This window comes from Hypanus sabinus, chromosome 28, assembly GCF_030144855.1.
Source record: "Hypanus sabinus isolate sHypSab1 chromosome 28, sHypSab1.hap1, whole genome shotgun sequence".
NCBI lineage: Eukaryota > Metazoa > Chordata > Chondrichthyes > Myliobatiformes > Dasyatidae > Hypanus > Hypanus sabinus.
This window is the reverse complement of record NC_082733.1, coordinates 36,414,673-36,434,121: the sequence shown is the minus strand read 5'-3', so window position 1 is coordinate 36,434,121 and position 19,449 is coordinate 36,414,673. Positions and strand designations below refer to the sequence as shown.

Here is a 19,449-nt window from a genome sequence, read left to right as displayed (position 1 = left end):
AGGTAACATTCTAGTAAATCTTCTCTGTACTCTCTCTATTTTGTTGACATCTTTCCTATAATTCAGTGACCAGAACTGTACACAATACTCTAAATTTGGCCTCACCAATGCCTTGTACAATTTTAACATTACATTCCAACTCCTATACTCAATGCTCTGATTTATAAAGGCCAACAAACCAAAAGCTTTCTTCACCACCCTATCCACATGAGATTCCACCTTCAGGGAACTATGCACCATTATTCCTAGATCACTCTGTTCTACTGCATTCTTCAATGCCCTACCATTTAAAATGTATGTCCTATTTGGATTATTCCTACCAAAATGTAGCACATCACACTTATTGGCATTAAACTCCATCGGCCATCGTTCAGCCCACTCTTCTAACTGGCCTAAATCTCTCTGCAGACTTTGAAAACCTACTTCATTATCCACAAAGCCACCTACCTTAGTATCATATGCATACTTACTAATCCAATTTACCACCCCATCATCCAGATCATTAATGTAAATGACAAACAACATTGGACCCAGTACAAATCCCTAAGGCACACCACTAGTCACCGGCCTCCAACCTGACAAACAGTTATCCACCGCTACTCTCTGGTGTCTCCCATCCGGCCACTGTTGAATCCATTTTACTACTTCAATATTAATACCTAACGATTGAACCTTCCTAACTAACCTTCCATGCGGAACCTTGTCAAAGGCCATAGGGACAACATGCACCGCTTTACCCTCATCAACTTTTCTCGTAACCTCTTCGAAAAATTCACTAAGACTTGTCAAACATGACCTTCCACGCACAAATCCATGTTGACTGTTCCTAATCAGACCCTGTCATACTGACATTATCACTGTCATATGGTCTGTACCTACTGGCTGGTGAAAAAGAGCACAGCAGCACCTCTTTCACCTCAGATGGTTGAAGTTTGGTATGGCTCCCCAAATCCTAAGGACTTACTATAGGGGCACAATTGAGAGCATCCTGACTGGCTGCATCACACTGATACAATTGTATTTCTATGTTATACCGACTGTCCTGTTGTACATACTATGTATTACAAATTAGTATAAATTGCTCATTTAGACAGAGACATAACGTAAAGATTTTTACTCCACACGCAAATGAAGGATACAAGTAATAAAGTCAATTCAACATAGGTGTAAAATTTGTTGTTCAGTGGCAGCTGTACAGTGCAAGACAAAATTACTATGAATTATAAAATAACCAGTGTATACAGAAGGAATAATAAGCTAACACGCTCAAAATGCTGGAGGAACTCAGCAAGTCAGGCAGCATCTATGGGGGGGAATAAATAGTCTACATTTTGGGCTGAGACTCTTCATCAAGACAGAGTCATAGTCATCGACAAAGTTCTCAGCCCATCTGAACTGAGCCGACATGGACTGGTCTGCAATCTGATAGGGGAGGAGTACATTTCAGTTTGGGTCTTGACCCAAAAACATCTCTTCCACTCCCCCGCCCCCCAAAGATGCTGCTGGGCTCAGAGTTCCTCCAGCACTTTTTTTTTGCGTTAAACTCTTGACTTTTTCCGTTTGGAAACTGGAAGAGAAAATACAAGCTCTCTAACGATGCACCAAATCTCAGGTAATATCAGACCAAGTCTCTATCTAAATTGTACTATTTGTATTAGGCAGGTGGCGTGATACGGTGCAAATAAGAACCTTTCCAAGTATGCAATACTGTCGTGTCCCTGCAAAGAACGGTGCCGGCGATGAAAGAATTTTATCACAATCTGGTTCAGTGGCTCGTAAAAACTGTTGGTAGCAAGGGATTCCGGGAACTTGGCGACATTTTTTTTAACTACCCTTCCTAAACATACACACGTGGACCATCTACAGAAATCACTGGGTTTTATTACAGCGAATTTCTACGTTTAAAGCCAGTAACTCCCAACACTATTTACAGGTGGGGAGGGGGGAGGGAGATAATGGTTCTTATTTTTTTAAGAGAAGGGACGAGTTTTCTTTTGGGCAAAACAAAAGCCGATGCTTGGTGATTCAAATGTGACACTGAATTTAGAAGCGATCAAATCTTTGACGTTACACTGACAACTCTAATATTTGCGATGACGGCTACCAGTTAGAAGCGACCACAATGGTTGCAGTTCAGTAGTTTGCGCCGTGCCAAATTGCTGCTTTAGCAGATAAACCTCGCATCCAACATGCCAAAACAAAGCAACACCAACAGATCCGGCACAGGGCGCTCCAGAACATAATCAGAAATCTAATACATTAACTAGCGTGTACCCAGACATTTTGCTTCTAAAATGCACCTGAAGCTACTGTTACCAGCGAGATACAAAAGAATAAGCGATAACAATGTATCTGAGAGGACAGAAGCAAACATGTTTAAAATGCTTCTGAAATCTCATTCTGGATCGGCTCTCATTTTTAAAAAGTGCATGTGGGAGCTGTAACGAGACATGAAATAGTTTTCTGCCGCAGATTAACTGAGAGCCAAAACAAGACCTATTCTTCATTACAAACAGATACTGCAATACATATCCCAATTGAAGAAAACAAACTCGGAAGAAAAATAAAAACACGCCAACCAGTAAATTTTAACGTGCAACTTCTTAAAAACTAACTTCTATAAGATTCAAAAGAGGGGGAAATGGGAAAGTTTTGAAAACAGCGCACAGATATATACACAAACACAGCGCTAATGAAATAGACAAAAGAGTCGAGCCCCAGATACACTGTATCCCCAAAACCACAGAAACAAAAACACACTCACACACATACACACACCAGGTAACAAAGCTGGGGGGGATGAACAGAACAAAGCCCACTGTAACAAGGAGATTGAATTACAGGATTGTAAGCACCGACTTTCTGCAATTTTTTTTATTTAAGGTAAAAACGAATTAAAACGAAGTTTGTTGAACCTTACCTCAATGGAGCCTCGTCAAATAAGATCAGCAACTTTTTAACTGTGCTCCCTCATTGCCACCCTTCTCATTCTCACAAGGATATAATCAACTCATTGCAGTTTTCCTGGGGTTATTTAGCGCTGCTTTTGTCTCTCCCGATTAGATGTATTTAATTAATTTAGCCCCTTCGGATGCAGTCCGGGTTCCAAATCTCCAGAAGTACAGGAACGAGGGGTATAACGACCAACTCCTGCCCTCTTACTGCCCCCCACTTGTTGCTCCGTTCACTCAGCTCCCTCTCCCCCAAACTTAGATAAACAAGTGCGCACGCGCAATAGACAACGTCTCCCTCGTTGTAACCACGTCCTCATTGGGCAAATCGCCATCACAAGCCTCAAGCCCATTCGCTATCTCTCATGTCAGTCATACTTTGTAGCAAGGTTTCGATTGGATTAGCAGAGGACAGAGTCGCCCTTTATTTAATTTTATGGTTTTCAAATATTTATTTGTAATTTTCTAGCAATATGGAGGGACAAAAATAAAACAAAACATGGTGTACATATATTTAGTGTAATCACCCTGTTTAATATTACCGAATTTAAATATGCATAAAGGTCTAATATATTCAGAAAGATTAATTTTAACTTAACATAATTTAACTGTCATAGGTACTGTCTGATTTCTATCATAAAGTCTATCAAAGTGACGAGGTGTTACAGTGTAAAAGGTGTTTTTGTTTCAAGTGGAACATAAGCTTTATTTTAATCTGATGCCCAGATCCATGGGAGATTGTTAAAACAGTGGCCTATCCCAACAAGTCCCACTGGAATTTACGTGCATGCAGTTAAATATATTTGTAATGAATTAGCCTCTGGTCAATTGATCTCTTATAAGAAAGTACATCTGTAATTCTTGACCAGTCTGTGTTTAGGTGATGCTTGACCCAACACATTGGTAGGCTCTACCTTGCATTCTATAGTGACTTGGCAAGTCACTCAGTTATGGTACAATGAGGAATAGGTGCTGATCCTGTTGGCAATGTTATTAAAGAACAAAAATAGTGCTACTGTGATACAGAACAGGAGAATTCATCATGATATTGTGATTATAAATCCCACATGTAACAGTTTTAAAGCAGATTATCCAGTCATTTTCACATTGTTGTTTCAGAAATTTAGCTTTATTTGCATATAAACATTGAAACATACAGTACAATGCATTATTTGCAACAAATCAAATCAGCGAGTACAGTGCTGGGGCAGCCTATAAGTTTTGTCCCGCTTTCAGCATCAACATAGCTGTGCACAATGCTCCTTCGGTTAACGTCTTCTGGATAGATCATGAAACCATGTATTTCACTTCCTCCAAATGCCTTAAAATTATGCCCCCCCCTCGTAGTTGCCATTTCCACCCTAGGAAGAAGGCACTGACTGTCCTCTCAATCTATGCCCCTTATCATCTTATATACCTAAAGTTTCACATCCTTCCTTTTGGTTCACATCAGGCAACCAAAAATGAACACAACACTCCAAATGTGGCGTAAGCAGAGTTTTTAGACCTGTAACATTTCCCCGTGGCTCTGGATCATCCCCTGGCCAAGACCAACACACCATACTTGACTGGATCCTAACCACTTGACACTCCCCTTTCCTTGAAGCAGAGTCTTGTTGACTCTCTTCTTTATTATGTTCATTTCTGGTTGCTTCACAATTGAGAGGAAGTGGAAGCTTTACTGAGGGTGCACAGGATGTTGTCTGGATTAGAGAGCATGATTTATGAGGAGAGTTTGACTGAGCTGGGGGTTTTCTCCATGGAATGAAGGAGGATGACAGGTGACTTGATAGATATGCAAAAGATGATAAGAGGCATTGATAGATTAGACTTCTGGCAAATACTCCCAGGGCAGAAATGACTAATACAAAAGGACATATTTTTACTGTGACTGGAGGAATATATCGCGGGGGATGTCAGAGGTAGATATTTCAACCAGAGACTAGTTGGTGCCAGGAACACTCTGTCAGGGGTAATGGTTGAGACAGATACATTAGGGACATTTGAGAAATAGGCACATGGATGAAAGAAAAATGGAGGGCCATGTAGGGTTACATTGACCTTTGAGTTGGTTAAAAGGACAGTACAATATCATGGGCAAAGAACTTGTACTGTGCTGTACTATTCTATGTTTTATTCTTATATTTTTCCTCAGTTCTAAATCAGAAGATTGTGTATTTAAGCTCCACTGAACATCGAACAAGATGGTGCTTTGGTACAGTTCTGACCTTAAGGTGAGCCATCATTCCAAGAGCAGACACAAGGAAATCTGCAGATGCTGGAAATTCAAACAACAACAACACACAAAATGCTGGTGGAACACAACAGGCCAGGCAGCATCTACAGGGAGAAGCGCTGTCGACGTTTCGGGCCGAGACCCTTCGTCAGGACTTCATCATTCCAAGATCTAGGATTCCTTCTGGGTTAAATCATCTCACTGCAGCGCTCAAGGAAAAAAGCTAGCACTTACGTTGTTTACAGTAAATTGCCTCCTCCTCTCCAAAACACACAAATGCATTTTCTTTCCTAACTCACTTTCTGACTAAGTCGGTGTTATATTTGACTCACTTTCACTTGAGAGCCAGTTCCAAAAATGACTGAGCAATTGATAAGTTGGTGAGGTCACCTTTGATTTACACTTTGTGGTAGAGCTGTCATCACTTGATGCACTACATGTATCTGTTTACACCTTTATACTCAAATGGCGATCTGTCTTTCTGTCTGTCCATCCACCCATTTCTCTCTCTATTCCAGGGGTTCCCAACATTTTTTATTCAATGGACCAAAACCATTAAGTAACGGGTTAATGGACCCCAAGTTGTGAACTCCTGGTACAGACAGTGAGCAATTTATACTTGAGATTCAGTTTCATCGCAAACTTAATACTTCCCAAAACATGTTACCTTTTGCTTGTTAGACAACTGTGGTAAAAGATCACCTCAGCCTATGTTTAGGGTACAATCATCTGGTTCAGCCATCTTATGGATATTTCCATAGACACGATAAATTCTAAGGTGGCAGGGTGGAGATACGTCAATACCGAAGGAGGTGTAAGGCACTCCTTCCCTCCACTAGCCCTTGTGAAAGGTGTAGCACCAGCTTTGCGCCATGTCCGCTCAACCTCATCCGATCAGGGTCTTGTGAAGCCTTGGAGCAGGTAATGGATGATTGTAGGAGTAGTTGGTGCATATTGCAAGTCCTGGTAATGCAGCCACTGACGCCAGGCAGACAATCTCTGAAGAGTATTGATAATGGCTGGGGTCACCCATCTTGTAAAGACACCTCCCAGAAGAAGGCAAAGACAAACTAACTCTGTAGAAAAATTTGCCGAGAACAATCATAGTCAAAAGACCATGATCACCACGTCATACTATATGGCACATAGTGATGACGTTCACAAATTTTGTGTTGATCAATGAACTTCCGATTTGCTTTATCAACATTAGCAATATACGACCACCATTGGTAGTACTGACATGAGGCTCTGCCTCATCTGCATTCCAAAATCCCATGGTAGTCCATGCCATCTTCTCACAGGTACCATCAGGCAGGAGGTACAGAAGCCTGAAGTTCCACACCACCAGGTTCACGGACAGCTACTTCCCTTCAATCAATCAGGTTTTGAACCAACCTGCATAACCCTAATCACTAGATCAGTACAGCAACACTATGACACTATCTTGATATACTACCATACTAAAACGTCCACCTTCTGTTTCTCTCTTTCTGTCCAGATTAGGGTTTCCCATCCTGGAGGCCATGGACCCCTTGGTTAATGGTAGAAGTTCATGGCATCAAATGCTGGAAAACCTGGTTGAGATAGACAGTGAGCTATTTAAGTATGAGCTTTAAACAAAATAAGATAAAGACACAATAAAAAAAAAACAACAAATATACAGTGAATACATAAGATAGTTTAGATACTTTGATTGTATGTAGATAAAGTGGCATTAGGTACCGGGGTGTCTGTACATAAGATGACTGACAAGAAATGATAAAGTAGTGGTGGTGGGGTGGGTTAGTGGGCAGAGGTGTTGGTCAGTCTTACTGTTTGGGGGAAGTAACTGATTTTGAGTCTGGTGGTCCTGGTGTAGATGCTGTGACGCCTCCTTCCTGATGGGAGTGGACTAACAGTCCATGAGCAGGGTGGGTGGGATCCTTTATGATATTCCCGGCCTTTTTCCAGCACTTGTCTTTCTATATGTTCTTGACTGGGTTGTCCAGTTTTGCCTGCCCGTTGTAGAGTGTTCTGTTTTTGTGCTGCATTGCTTCCAGTTTGGTATATCTTTACACATGTGTACTGGAAATGACATTACACAATCTTGAATCTTATAAACACAAGAAATTCTGCAGATGCTGTAAATCTTGAGCAATGCATACAAAATGCTGGAGCAACTCAGTCCATCGGGAGTAAAACCCTCCCCACCACTGAGCACATCTCCACAGAGCACTGTTGTAGGAAAGTGGCATCCATCACGAGGGACCCCACTACCCAGGACATGCTCTCTTCTCACTGCTGCCATCAGGAAGAAGGTACAGGAACCTCAGGACTCACACCACGAGGTTCAAGGACAGCTACTACCCCTCAAACAACAGGCTACACTCAACTTCACTTGCCCCATCAATGAAGTGTTCCCACAACCTATGGATTTACTTTCAGGTACTCTTCATCTCATGTTCTTGATATGTATTGCTTACTTATTTGTTTGTTTGTTTATTTATCTATTTCCACCATTTGCACACTGATTGACTGCCCATGCTTGTGTTGTCTTTCATTGATTCTGGCATGGTTATTATTCTATAGATTTATTCAGTATGTCCACGAGAAAATGAATTTCAGGGTGGCATATATATTTAATTTGATAATAAATTTACTTTGAACTTTCCGCTTTTGAACTTTAGCATCTAATGGGAAATAGACAGTCGATGACTACTTTGATCACTTTGCACTACAATGGGCAGTTTTGTTTGCTCTAATCGTGTTCTTACTTGTAAAAATTGTATTTAAATTATGTTTCTCTTGTAAATGCTGTTGATGTTATGCTCTGTGCACGTGATGCTGCTGTATAAGTAATTCATTGCACCTGTGCATACATGTACTCATGCATACAGTACTGTGCAATATTCTGAGTAAGAAAATTATGTAAAGCAAAGATACTTTCAAAAATAATGAAAAGGTTCTAAATATCAAAAAAATGCTATAAAGAGTAAAAAAAACTAAATCAAATCAGTATTTGGTGTGACCCTTTCCCTATAAAATTTCATCAAAACTCAGGTACACTGTCCTGCAGTTTTATAAGAAGACCGGCTGGTAGGTTGTTCCAAGCATCTTGGAGAACTTGCCACAGTTCTTCTGCAGACTTCGGCTGCCTCACTTGCTTCCCTCTCTCCAGATGATCCCAGACAGCCTCGATGATGTGAGATCAGGGCTCTGTGGAGACCGGACCATCTGAAACCATGAAAAAAATCTAGGGTGTTGCACGGTACTTTATAACAATCGGCTTTGACGTTGCATTCCCGACTCGGGCGTTGCTTTTCTGTGGCAGAATCTTACTTGTGGCTGCACATTTTTATCAGAAGACACAAATGTTTCCTTCTCTGCATTCAAGGAAACAGAGATCAATTGCACCACCCAAATATTTTCCTTACTCATACAACAGGCAAATGAATGATACAGGTTATCGCCATTTAATGAACAAGACATACATTCCATTTGTTGCAGTACCCAGCAAAGCAGGCTGACCCTAGACGATTTCAACTTTCCATTTCCAGACACAGACAGGTGACAGGCTTATCTCCAATACAGTCATCTCAAGGGCTATATGTAGTGGCATAGAACTCTTGACACACTGTAGGTCAGATGAGCATGGGACTCCAACTGTGTACAGTACTGTGCAAAAGTCTTAGGCTCAAATATATAGCTAGGGTGCCTAGCAGTTCTGCACAGCACTGTATTTGTCAACGTGGAGCAGAGTTTGTACAGTAAATCTGGTGGGAGCAAAGGATGTTGGGAATGGCACAGAAGGAGGGCCACGGGAGGGGTGTGAGACAGGTGGCAGAGAAGGAGCGCCGGGGTGAGGGATGGTGCGGATGCAGGCACACCCAGCCCTGACAATTTGTTCATTAGTCATTACAGAATGTCTCTCTGGTGGTTCTCACTCCCTCCCTCTTCCCTTCCCCTTTTCCCAACCATGACTCTCCTCTCCCTGCTCCCTTCCCACTCTCAGTCCACAATAGAGACCCATAGCAAAATCAGGTTTATCATCACTCACATTTATCTTGAAATTTGTTTTTTTTTGCAGCAGCAGTACATACGATTACTGCAGTACTATGCAGAAGTTTGAGAACTCCAGCCTAAGGTGCCTAAGGCTTTGCACAGTACTGTATGTCAGGACAGGGCCTATCACCAGCCAAGCAAAAACTTGGAGCTTGTTTAGAAGTTCGGGTGATGAGGCATTTTGACAAAACATTCCAATACGTGACCGAACACAAGTCTGACCCTTAATAGACTTGGCCAGTTTATCACCTGCTCAATGATTTTGGATTTTCAAACCACTCTCAAGTGAAAATGAGTCAAATTTAGCATTGTCTTAAGTCAAGAAGGAGTTCGAATGAAGAAGAATGTTAATCCCTAGCCTGCTCCATCATGGCTACAGCTCCCCTCACCACAAGAGATGATGCCTCAGGAAGGTGACATCCATCATTAAGGACCCCCAAAACCAGATTCTCATTGCTGCCACCAGACGGGAGTTAAATGATTGTGAACATCCACACCTCAAGATTCAACAACAGCTTCTTCTCCACTCCCTTCAAGTTCTTGAACCAAACTGAAAAAGCTTAATATAACCTCATCTTATTTCTTTCTTCTCTCCTTCAATGAATTATGGATTTAGTTTAATTTATGTTTTGTCATGTGCTGTAAGTTATGTACAATTTCTGTATATTTTTCAGTGTTTGTGTGTGCTATGCTGCTGCTGCTAAAGTCTAATTTCCACGTCAGTTATACCCTGGGCATCGATATCATCAGTCAGGGAATGGCAGCTGGAATTTCTGGGACATGTACGGAGGAAAGAGAAGCTCAACAACTTGCAGTGATGGGAAAAACTGTTGGAAGGAGAAGTCGAGGTTGACAGCACATGGCACTCATGAGATACATCAAGGGATGGCCAGCAAAAGTTTTTATTAGAATTTCTTAGATTAAAGACAGATAGAAGACCATGGTCATCCACGTCATACAACACAGCACATAATGATGATGATGTGTGTCCATGATAATAAACTTAAAAGTTAACTCAATCTGTTTTCTAAGGACAATTTTCAGCAAAATCCATTTGAAATTCCCACATTCCTTTGAATCAGACAATTAGCTCAAACAGCACAGATTGTTAGGCCTTTAAGGAGCGGAATCACAAAACAAATAATGGAAGTATGATTTCTGACATAACAAGTTTCCAATCAACTTTGGCCTCAACTGTGTTGTTCGGGGAATTTAATTCCATGAACATTGGTTCTTAATGTTCTGGGGCAAATGTGAGTGCATGCAACCATGACCTCACAAAATACTTGGATTCTTTGGATCGTTACTGAGGGGTGGGGTGTGGTTTGAACAGACAGCCTTCACCTCCATTCTCCACACATGCCAACACAGGGAAGGCTGAGGACGTCAGTTTCAAAAGAAAGACAAATTAGGAAGGCATTCTAAACTGCTCAGGTGCACTTCCTAGTGGCAGTTAATGCAATTACATGATCAGTGGTCAGGACTAGATTGTCATCCCTTCTCAAAAGGTAATGATAAAAGAAGGCAAACATTTACATAATTTCAATCAAAATTAAAAAGAACACTCCTGTCTTTAAAGAGGCAAAATTACATTAAAGTTTTATATCATTTTTGTGGAAGTTTAGCAATTGCCAATGAAGTTAATTTAAAATGAAGCTTTAGAAAGCAGCACTTATCCTGATAATAATGGTTGCCCCACATCTTTGTCAAGGAACCTGAACCAGGCAAAAAGAGTGAACTATATTCACAGGATGGCTCACGACCTCAAAATGTCTCAAAGGACATTGAAAATCGGTAAAAGTTTCATTCTGAAAGCAACATCCATCATCAGGGACTCCCACCAGAACATCCCTTCTTCTCGCAATTGCCATTGGGAAGCAGATACAGAAGCTTTAGGCACTATAAGATAAGATTCAGGAACACGTATGACCTGTCCAACATCAGGCTCCTGAACCAGCACGGATAAGCACTCACCTCACTCCTGAACTGACTCTACAATCTGTCAACTCACGTTCGATAGCTCACATCCTCAGTAGTATTTATTTATTCAGTGTTTGCACAGATTGTTTAGTACACTGACTGCTTGTCAATCTTTGTGTGTAGTTTTTCATTGATTTTTTTTTTGTTCTACTATGAATACCAGCATGGTAGTGTATGGTGATGAATACATACTTCGATAATAAACTTACTTTGAACTTTGAGCTTTGAAGTGCATTCAAAGAAAACTTGGTAGAAACATTGTGCACATCAAGCTCCCACAACAATCATTGTTGCACTATTCTTCGGTGACCTTGGAGAAAGCTGAATGGTTTAGGTTTTGGCTTTATTCAAGTTGCTAAGAGCTACAGAGTTCTAACAAAAAGTCTATTAAATAAAGTTGGGGGTGACATAGTAGTGTAATGATTAGCATGACAACATTACAGCGCCAACCAACCAGATTCAATTTTGCTGCTGACTGTAAGGAGTTTGTATGTTCTCCCCATGACCACATGGATTTCCTCTGGGTGCTCCAGTTCACTCTCACATTCCAGTGACATTTGGATTAAAAGGTTAAGTGTTCACATGGATATGATTGAGTTACGCGGGGCTCAGTCAGAAAGGCCTGTTACTGTCCTGTATCTCTAAAATAAGAACAATAGCAAATTATTATTTGTGTATTTGGTGTATCAGGAGATAATTTGTAAAGCTTATGGGAGAAGACAAGATTAATAGCGAAGCTCGAGTTTGTTGCCATGGTAATGGTGTCTCTCCTAAGTTGTGAAGCCATAGGCCTGAGCTTCTGCCCAAAGTGGGCAAGGTGTTCAGGCTGAGATCTTAACACTGCACTACTCAAGTTGAGGCATGGCTCTGTCGGTAAAGAATGGCATCAAATCAGTTGAAAGATGTGACATAGGATCAGAAGATGTTGAACATTTGTGAGTTGAGTTAAGAAACTGCAAGGGTAAAAGGACCCGGTTGGCAGTTTTATATATATATATATATGGGCTTCCCAACATTAGCTGGGATGTGGAGCACACATTACAACAGGAAATAGAAAAGTTGTGTCAAAAGGGCAATGTTATGGTAGTCATGGGAGATTTCAACATGTAGGTCGATTGGGAAGATCAGGATGGTAATAGATCTCAAGAGAGTGAGTTTGTTGAATACCTACAAGATGTCTTATTAGAGCAATTTGTCATTGAGCCTGCTCGGGGATCAGCTATACTGGATTGGGTATTATGTAATGAACCAGAGGTGATTAGGGAGCTTAAGGTAAAAGAACCCTGAGGAGGCAGTGATCACAATATGATTGAGTTCAGCTTGAAATTTGGTAGGGAGAAAGCAAAGTCTGACATAGCAGTGTTTCAGTGGAGTAAGGGAAATTACAGCAGTATGAGAGAGCAGATGGCCAAAGTAAATTGGAAGGAGATGCTGGTAGGGGCAAAAGAAGAGCAGCAATGGCATGAGGTTCTGTGAAAAATGAGGAAGGTGCAGGATAGATGTATTCCAAAAACAAAGAAATACTCAAATGGCAAAATAGTACAACTGTGGCTGACAAAGTAAGTCAAAGCTAATGTAAAATTAATAGAGAGGACATATAACAAAGCAAAAATTAACAGGAAGACAGAGGATTCGAAAGTTTTTAAAAACCTACAGAGAGCAACTAAATGAATTATTAGGAGGGAGAAGATGAAATATGAAATCAAGCTAGCAAACAATATCAAATAGCAAATTCAACAAAATTTCCATTTCATTTATGTAGCACCTTTCACTATCCTAGGACATCCTGCAGGCTGTTGAAATTAATTCAGTCCTTTTCAAAGAGCAATGATTGGTGTGAGGTGGGGAATGTGGCAGTGAATTTGCTCACAACAGCAATGGGATAATCGATTAGTCAGATCACTGCCACCTTGATTGAGAGATGAACATTGGTCAGAACCAATCCCTCCACCATTAACAAACTGTTGCAGCAGTGTGTACTATCTACAAAACGCACTAAAGTTCCTTGACTCACGACTACCATCTGGAAGATACCTGGGAACACCACCACTTAGAAATCCCCCTCCAAGTCACTCACCATCCTGACTTGGAAACGTATCACCATTCCCTCATTGTCGCTGGGTCAAAATCATGGAATTCCCTACCTAACAGCACTGTGGGTGTACCTACATCACAGAGACTGCTGTGGTTCAAGAAGGCAGGTCATCACCACCTTGAGAGCAAATAAGGATGGGCAATAAATGCTGGCTTAGCTGCTGATGCCCATATCCTGTAAATGAATACATTTTAAGGAACAAAGGGAATCTTCAGAAAAAACAGATAGCAGCTAGCTTTATATTTTATCCACTTGACGGGACCTCCCTCACTGCAGCTCTCCCAGGACAGTGGTTAATTTTTAAGCCATAGGTCACATTTGAGGTCTGGACGGGTCTTGAACCTACAAGCTGTTCTCTCTAAAGCATGCTTTGGTTGAAAAGCCATGGGAGGTTCTACGGAACGTTATAATAAAGGTGACTGTGTGTATTAAAAATGATTTTCTCCAAACAAACCAAAAAAGTTGCAGCATGGTAACTTCACGGTAACTTAACCACACTGGCTATCACAGTGCCAGTGACCTGGGTTCAGTTCTGCCGCAGCCTGTAAGAAGTTTGTTCGTTCTCCCTGTGACCGTGCGCGTTTCCTCCCACATTCCAAGGACGTGTGTGTTAGTAAAGATTACTAAATTGTGGCTATGCTAGTTTGGCGATTGAAAGGATGGCTACATTTGTGGGCTGCCCCAACACAATCTTCACTGATTTAATCTGACACAAAATGACGCAGTTCATGGCATGTTTCGATGTTTCAAATTTTAAAGTAAATTTAATTATTAAAGTATATATTTGTCACCACATACAACCCTGAGATTCAGTTTCCTGTGAATATACTCAGCAAATCTCTAGAATTGTAACAGAATCAATGAAAGATCAACCAGAGTGCAGAGGACAACAAACTGTGCAAATGCAATTATAAATAAATAGCAATAAATAATGAGAACATGAAATAACGAGATAAAGAGTCCTTCAAGTGAAATCATTGCTTGTGTCCAACTGCTGTTTGCTTGCTACCATCAAAAATAATTCTGTATGGTTTTCTAGCTTCCCTTTTAAACAGAACTCTTCCATGCAAAGGTTCAGCCAGGTGTTGTATGGTCAAAGCAACTGAATCCACATGTAGGCTTAACATGTGCCTTCAATAAATTTATATTACCCAATTCCATATTAATATTCACACCGTAAGCTGAAACATAAAACTATTATATTCTGTCAACTGCTGGACCCCCGTTAACCATGTTTAGAAAACTGCCAGAGTATTTTCTGCAATGCATCCAATCAATGAAGCAGAAAGCAGAGATCCAGTTTCTTTGTGCTTCTGGTTCCCACCTTTGCTTCCAAACACTTCCCCTCTGCTCGTTGGTACAGCTCTACAAATATTTGTCCAAGAGGGCATTGCTCATGGATAAGTCAAATGAGAGAGTTCTGAGATGTCTTTTGGGCATTTGCTCTGATTGTACGGAGTGCTGACTGCGAATCCACATCTGGAGTTCTGCATGCAGTTTAGGTCCTCTTATTTTAAGAAAGGTCAGTCTGGAATGGATGGCAGTCAGAAAGAGTGTCACTGGGGTATTTCCTGGGATGAGCAGGGCATCCTATCATGAGTACACAAAGAAATTAGACCTGCTGTATACTCATGTATTCAATTCCTTACAGAGCTTGGGCACCCTAGATACGTAATGGATTTGTGCCTAAGACTTCTGCACAGTACTGTATACTTTGGAGTTTAGAAGAATGAGGATAGGTTCACTGAAACAAGACACCCCCCCCCCCCACCACCACCACCACCATTCAAGCCATGCTCTCTTCTCGCTGCTGCCACTGGAAAGGAGGTTAAAGAGCATTAGGTCCCAGACCACCAAGTTCAGGAACAGTTATTACCACCCAACAATCAGGCTCCTGAACCAGCATGGATAACTTCGCTCACCTCAACACTGAACTGATTCCACAGTCTCGGCACTGCACTCCTCTCCCGCCAGCTTTCAAATCTACTCCTCAGCTTTTTCTCTCCAGTTCTGCTGAAGGGCTTTGGCCCAAAACGTCGACTGTGCTTTTTGCCAGCATTGTGTGTGTTGCCCACAATCTCTGGGCAAACTCATATTCTTGGTATTGTTTATTTATTTATTTCTGTATTTGTACAGAGATTTGTCCTCTATTGCACATTGATTGCTTTGTCAGCCTTTGTGTGTTGTTTTTCATTGATTTTGTCATATTTATTAATTCTACAGTGAATGTCCACAAGAAAATAAATCTTGAAGTTGTAACATATACATATTTTGATAATAAATTTAATTAGAAATTATAGAATTCTTAGGAGGCATGACAGGACAGCTGCCAAGAGCTTTGTACTATGGAGAGAGCCTTGAATGAAGGGCCATAGTTATAAAACTAAAGAGTGGACATTTAAAATTGAAGTGGATAGAACTTGCAGTGAACCTCTGGAATTCTCTGTCCTGAAGTGTCGGGTGGCAGGATCACTGGCGACGGATACTAACAGAAGGCTTTCATTACTTAATTATTAGTGAGCAACGGTCATTTGGACAAGTGCTTGCGGAGTCATGAAAATAAAAGTCATTCTGCTTAGGAAAAGAGAACTAGAAATAAGAATAAAGAGTGCCTGAAGTAGTTCCTGTTTTATTGTTTGGATGCGGTGCAGAAGTATTCTGGCAGCCCTGAACACCGTTAACAGGAATCCAACAATAGATAGAATATAATGGCATTAAGTTCCAGCTCAACATTTTTTTCAGTTGACGCGGAATTGGACGGGGAAGGTTAATGCCAAGCAAATGGGGTTTAATCAATTGGATACATCAGTGTTAGATACAAGATATCTTAATACAGAGCTAATTTTGTTCAGCTTGTTCCATCTGTGTATTTTGGTTCCAACTGCAAAATGCCTTCTATTTCCATGTAGATAAGAATTTGGAAGCCCATTTTTTATGTTCCCAGTTATGGTTTTCAAACAAGCTTTCCAGATTTGCTAAACTATGCTAAAGTTCTTCAAACTTTTAGCAAACCTATTTTTAAATGAAGATAAGCATAGAACAAACTTAACTGAGTTCACCTTTCACTTTCATAAATTGGCTTATACTTAAATGAATAAAGGATTAGATCAACTTTCTATTTCATGGAAATTAAGCTCATTACATAACAGTCTGCTTGATTGAGGTTGTCACATTTGCACATAATTATGTATAATTCTCTGTAAGTTCAATTCTACTCAAGAAAAACTGTTAAGTCCAAATCAACTGCACATCTCAGTGTCAGATTCGCGTTCATTGAAAGGATATACACTGTAGTTGTGCATTAACAGAAACACAGACATCTTGTGTACAATCTCTTCATCTTCCTGCTGTCATAATAATGATAGAGTCTCTCTTGTCCTTTCCTACCACCCCATCAGCTCCTGCATCCGATACATTGTCCTTCACAACATTTGCCATCACCAAAGGGACATTTCTTTGCCACACCACTCCCCGCTTTCAGCAGGGATCACTCCATCTGCGATTCTCTTGTCCATTCACCCCTCCCCACGAATCTCTCTCCAGAGCTTATCCCTGCAAACAGGCTAAGTGCTACACCTGCCCATTCACCACCTCCCTCACCTCCAATCAGGGCCCCAAACAGTCGTTCCAGACGAGGCAACACTTCACCTGTGAATCTGCTTCTGACGCGGCCTCCTCTACACTGGTGAGACTCGTGGCAAACTGGGGGGCAAACTGGGGGCAGCTCCTCTGAGCACCTTTTGACCAGCCACCACAAGTGGGACTTTCCAGTAGCCAGCCATTTTAATTGTCATTCCCATTCCTGTTCCGATGTGTCGATCCATGGCCTCCTCATGCCAGTCTTGTGCCAAGATGAGGCCGCCCTAAAAGTTTCAAAGGTTCACTTTATTATCAGAGCACGTATGCAGAATACAACTCTGAGATTCGTCTTCTCCAGCCAGCCATAAAGTACAGAAAAACCGTGGAATTCATCGAGGCACCCCTCCTGCACCAAAGAAAGAAAATAACTTGCTAACCCCATACTCCGCAATCTCTGCTTCATACATAAACTAATAGATCTCCCACCCGGACAGGGCTAAAGCATCAATCCCCTAACCCTCAAGCTCCTCCCACACACACAAAAAAACACAATGACAATAACATCAAACACCCAAAACCCCCCCTCACCCAAAGAAAGTAACATATCAACCTCTGGGTAGAGGAGCAACACTTTGTATTCTGTCCGGGTACCCTCCAACCTGATTGCAAGAATATCAATTTCTCCTTACAGTAAACAAAAATTCCTCCCTTGCTCCATTCCCCACTCTTCTCTCCTGCTTATCACTTCCCTCTGGTCCCCTCCTCCTTCCCTTTCTCCTATTAGATTCTTCTCCTCTCCCATTAGATTCTTTCTTCTCCAGCCCTTAATCTTTCCCACCCACTTGGCTTCACCTATCACCTTCCAGCTGGCCTCTTTTCCCTCCCTTCACCTTTTAATTCAGGCATCTTGCCTCTTCCCTCTCAGTCCTGAAGAAGGGTCTTGGCCCAAAACGTCAACTCTACTCTGTTCCACAGAGTTTGCCTACTCTGCTGAGCTCTTCCAGCATTTTGAGTGGATTGACTTGTGTGTTGCCTACTGTTTTTGTTGGTGACAGCTCAAAATGAGGATGATCAAGCTTAACTCGTGAACTGTAGTAGACCATTAAACCATAAGATATAGGAAAAGAATTAGGCCATTTGGCCCGTCGAGCTGCTCTGTCATTTCAACATGGCTGATCCATTTCTCGTCTTCCTGTAGTCCTTCATGCCCTTACTAATCAAGAATCTATTAACCTCTGCCTTCAATATACCAAATGATATGACCTTCACAGCTGCCTGTGGCAATGAATTCCACAGATTCAGCACTCTCTGGTGAAGAAATTCCTCCTCATCTCCATTCTAAATGGTCATCACTCTATTCTAAGGCTGTGTCCTCTGGCCATAGACTTCCTCACCATAAGAAACATCCTCTCCACATCCATTCTGTCAAGGCCTTTTTGATAGGTTTTAATCAGATCCCTCTCATTCTTCTGAATTCCAGTGAGTAGAGGCCCAGAGCCATTAAACACTTGTGGCCCAAAACTGCTCACAATACTCCAAGTGAGGCCTCACCAGTGCCTTATAAATCTTCAACATCGCAAACTTACTTCTATATTCTAGTCCTCTTGAAATGAATGCTTATGTTGCAATTGCTTTTCTCACCACTGACTCAACGTGAATTAAGATTGAGTTGGTAGTAAGGAAGGTAAATCCAAAGGAGGCCAGAAAGTGAGGACCATTAGCATCAGACTTCTATTGGGCTGTGACATTAGCCAATGAGAAATAGGTACCAATGAATCAGCATTCATTGTCCTCAGTGGTTGGCTTTTGTCAAATTAATTTACAATGATCAGCAAAAGAATAAGCAACTGATAGAATGTCATGATTTCCTAATGCTTTGCAGTATGGGAGCCCACTTGTTGCCTGGATTAAATTGAAATTCTCACCCTGCAGTTTCATATTTAGAACCTTCATTTTGGCACACAGGTCAACAAGGTATGCCACATCTCCATGTTAAGGTTCAATCTTGTTTCCCAGGCTCTTGTCGACTTTGAGCAAAAATTCAACCAGTGTCAAAAAGATCAGATAAATGCTTTAAGCAGCAGCCTTTTGACAACTACCGCACTTCAGTGTGGAGAAGCAAACGTTCAAACTCTTCATCATTATCTTGGCATAAGTGGCGAAATATTCTACTATTTAGTGATGAGCTTTAATTTTGCTGATAGGAGATGTTACAAGTCATGTTTGAAAAAAGTCGCTGGCTGAGGTTTTTGGCTGTGAGATGTTGACAATGAATTACACAATGGATTGCAAACAGGCTTGGAATCTCTTTTTCATAAATGCCACTAAACCAGCATGGTGACTGGTCATATATGGGCTCCATCTGTTGCACAAGAAATCATGTTCTTAATCAGAATACTTTATCCTCAATTTTGAGCTCATCATAAATTGATTCTCCGTTGATATTTGTTTTTAACTTTTTACGGAAGAAAATCTTTTCACAAACGTTTCCAGTTTGATAGACTGTACATATGTCATCATCAATAACTCATTGTCTTGCACAATTGACTCACCCATTTGTCTCCCAA

At 41.2% G+C, this 19,449-nt stretch overlaps 1 protein-coding gene across 9 annotated transcripts in view; it reads right to left on the bottom strand.

The window, feature by feature from the left end:
• The window catches only part of LOC132382584 (A-kinase anchor protein 13-like), a 548,542-nt gene extending 545,328 nt beyond the window's left edge, over window positions 1–3,214 (bottom strand). For all 9 annotated transcript variants that reach the window (XM_059952931.1, XM_059952933.1, XM_059952936.1 and 6 more), the window contains exon 1: window positions 2,921–3,214. The gene's annotated coding sequence lies outside the window, so the exon portion shown is untranslated. The remainder of the gene's footprint in view (window positions 1–2,920) is intronic.
• Between the last annotated feature and the right edge of the window lie 16,235 nt (window positions 3,215–19,449).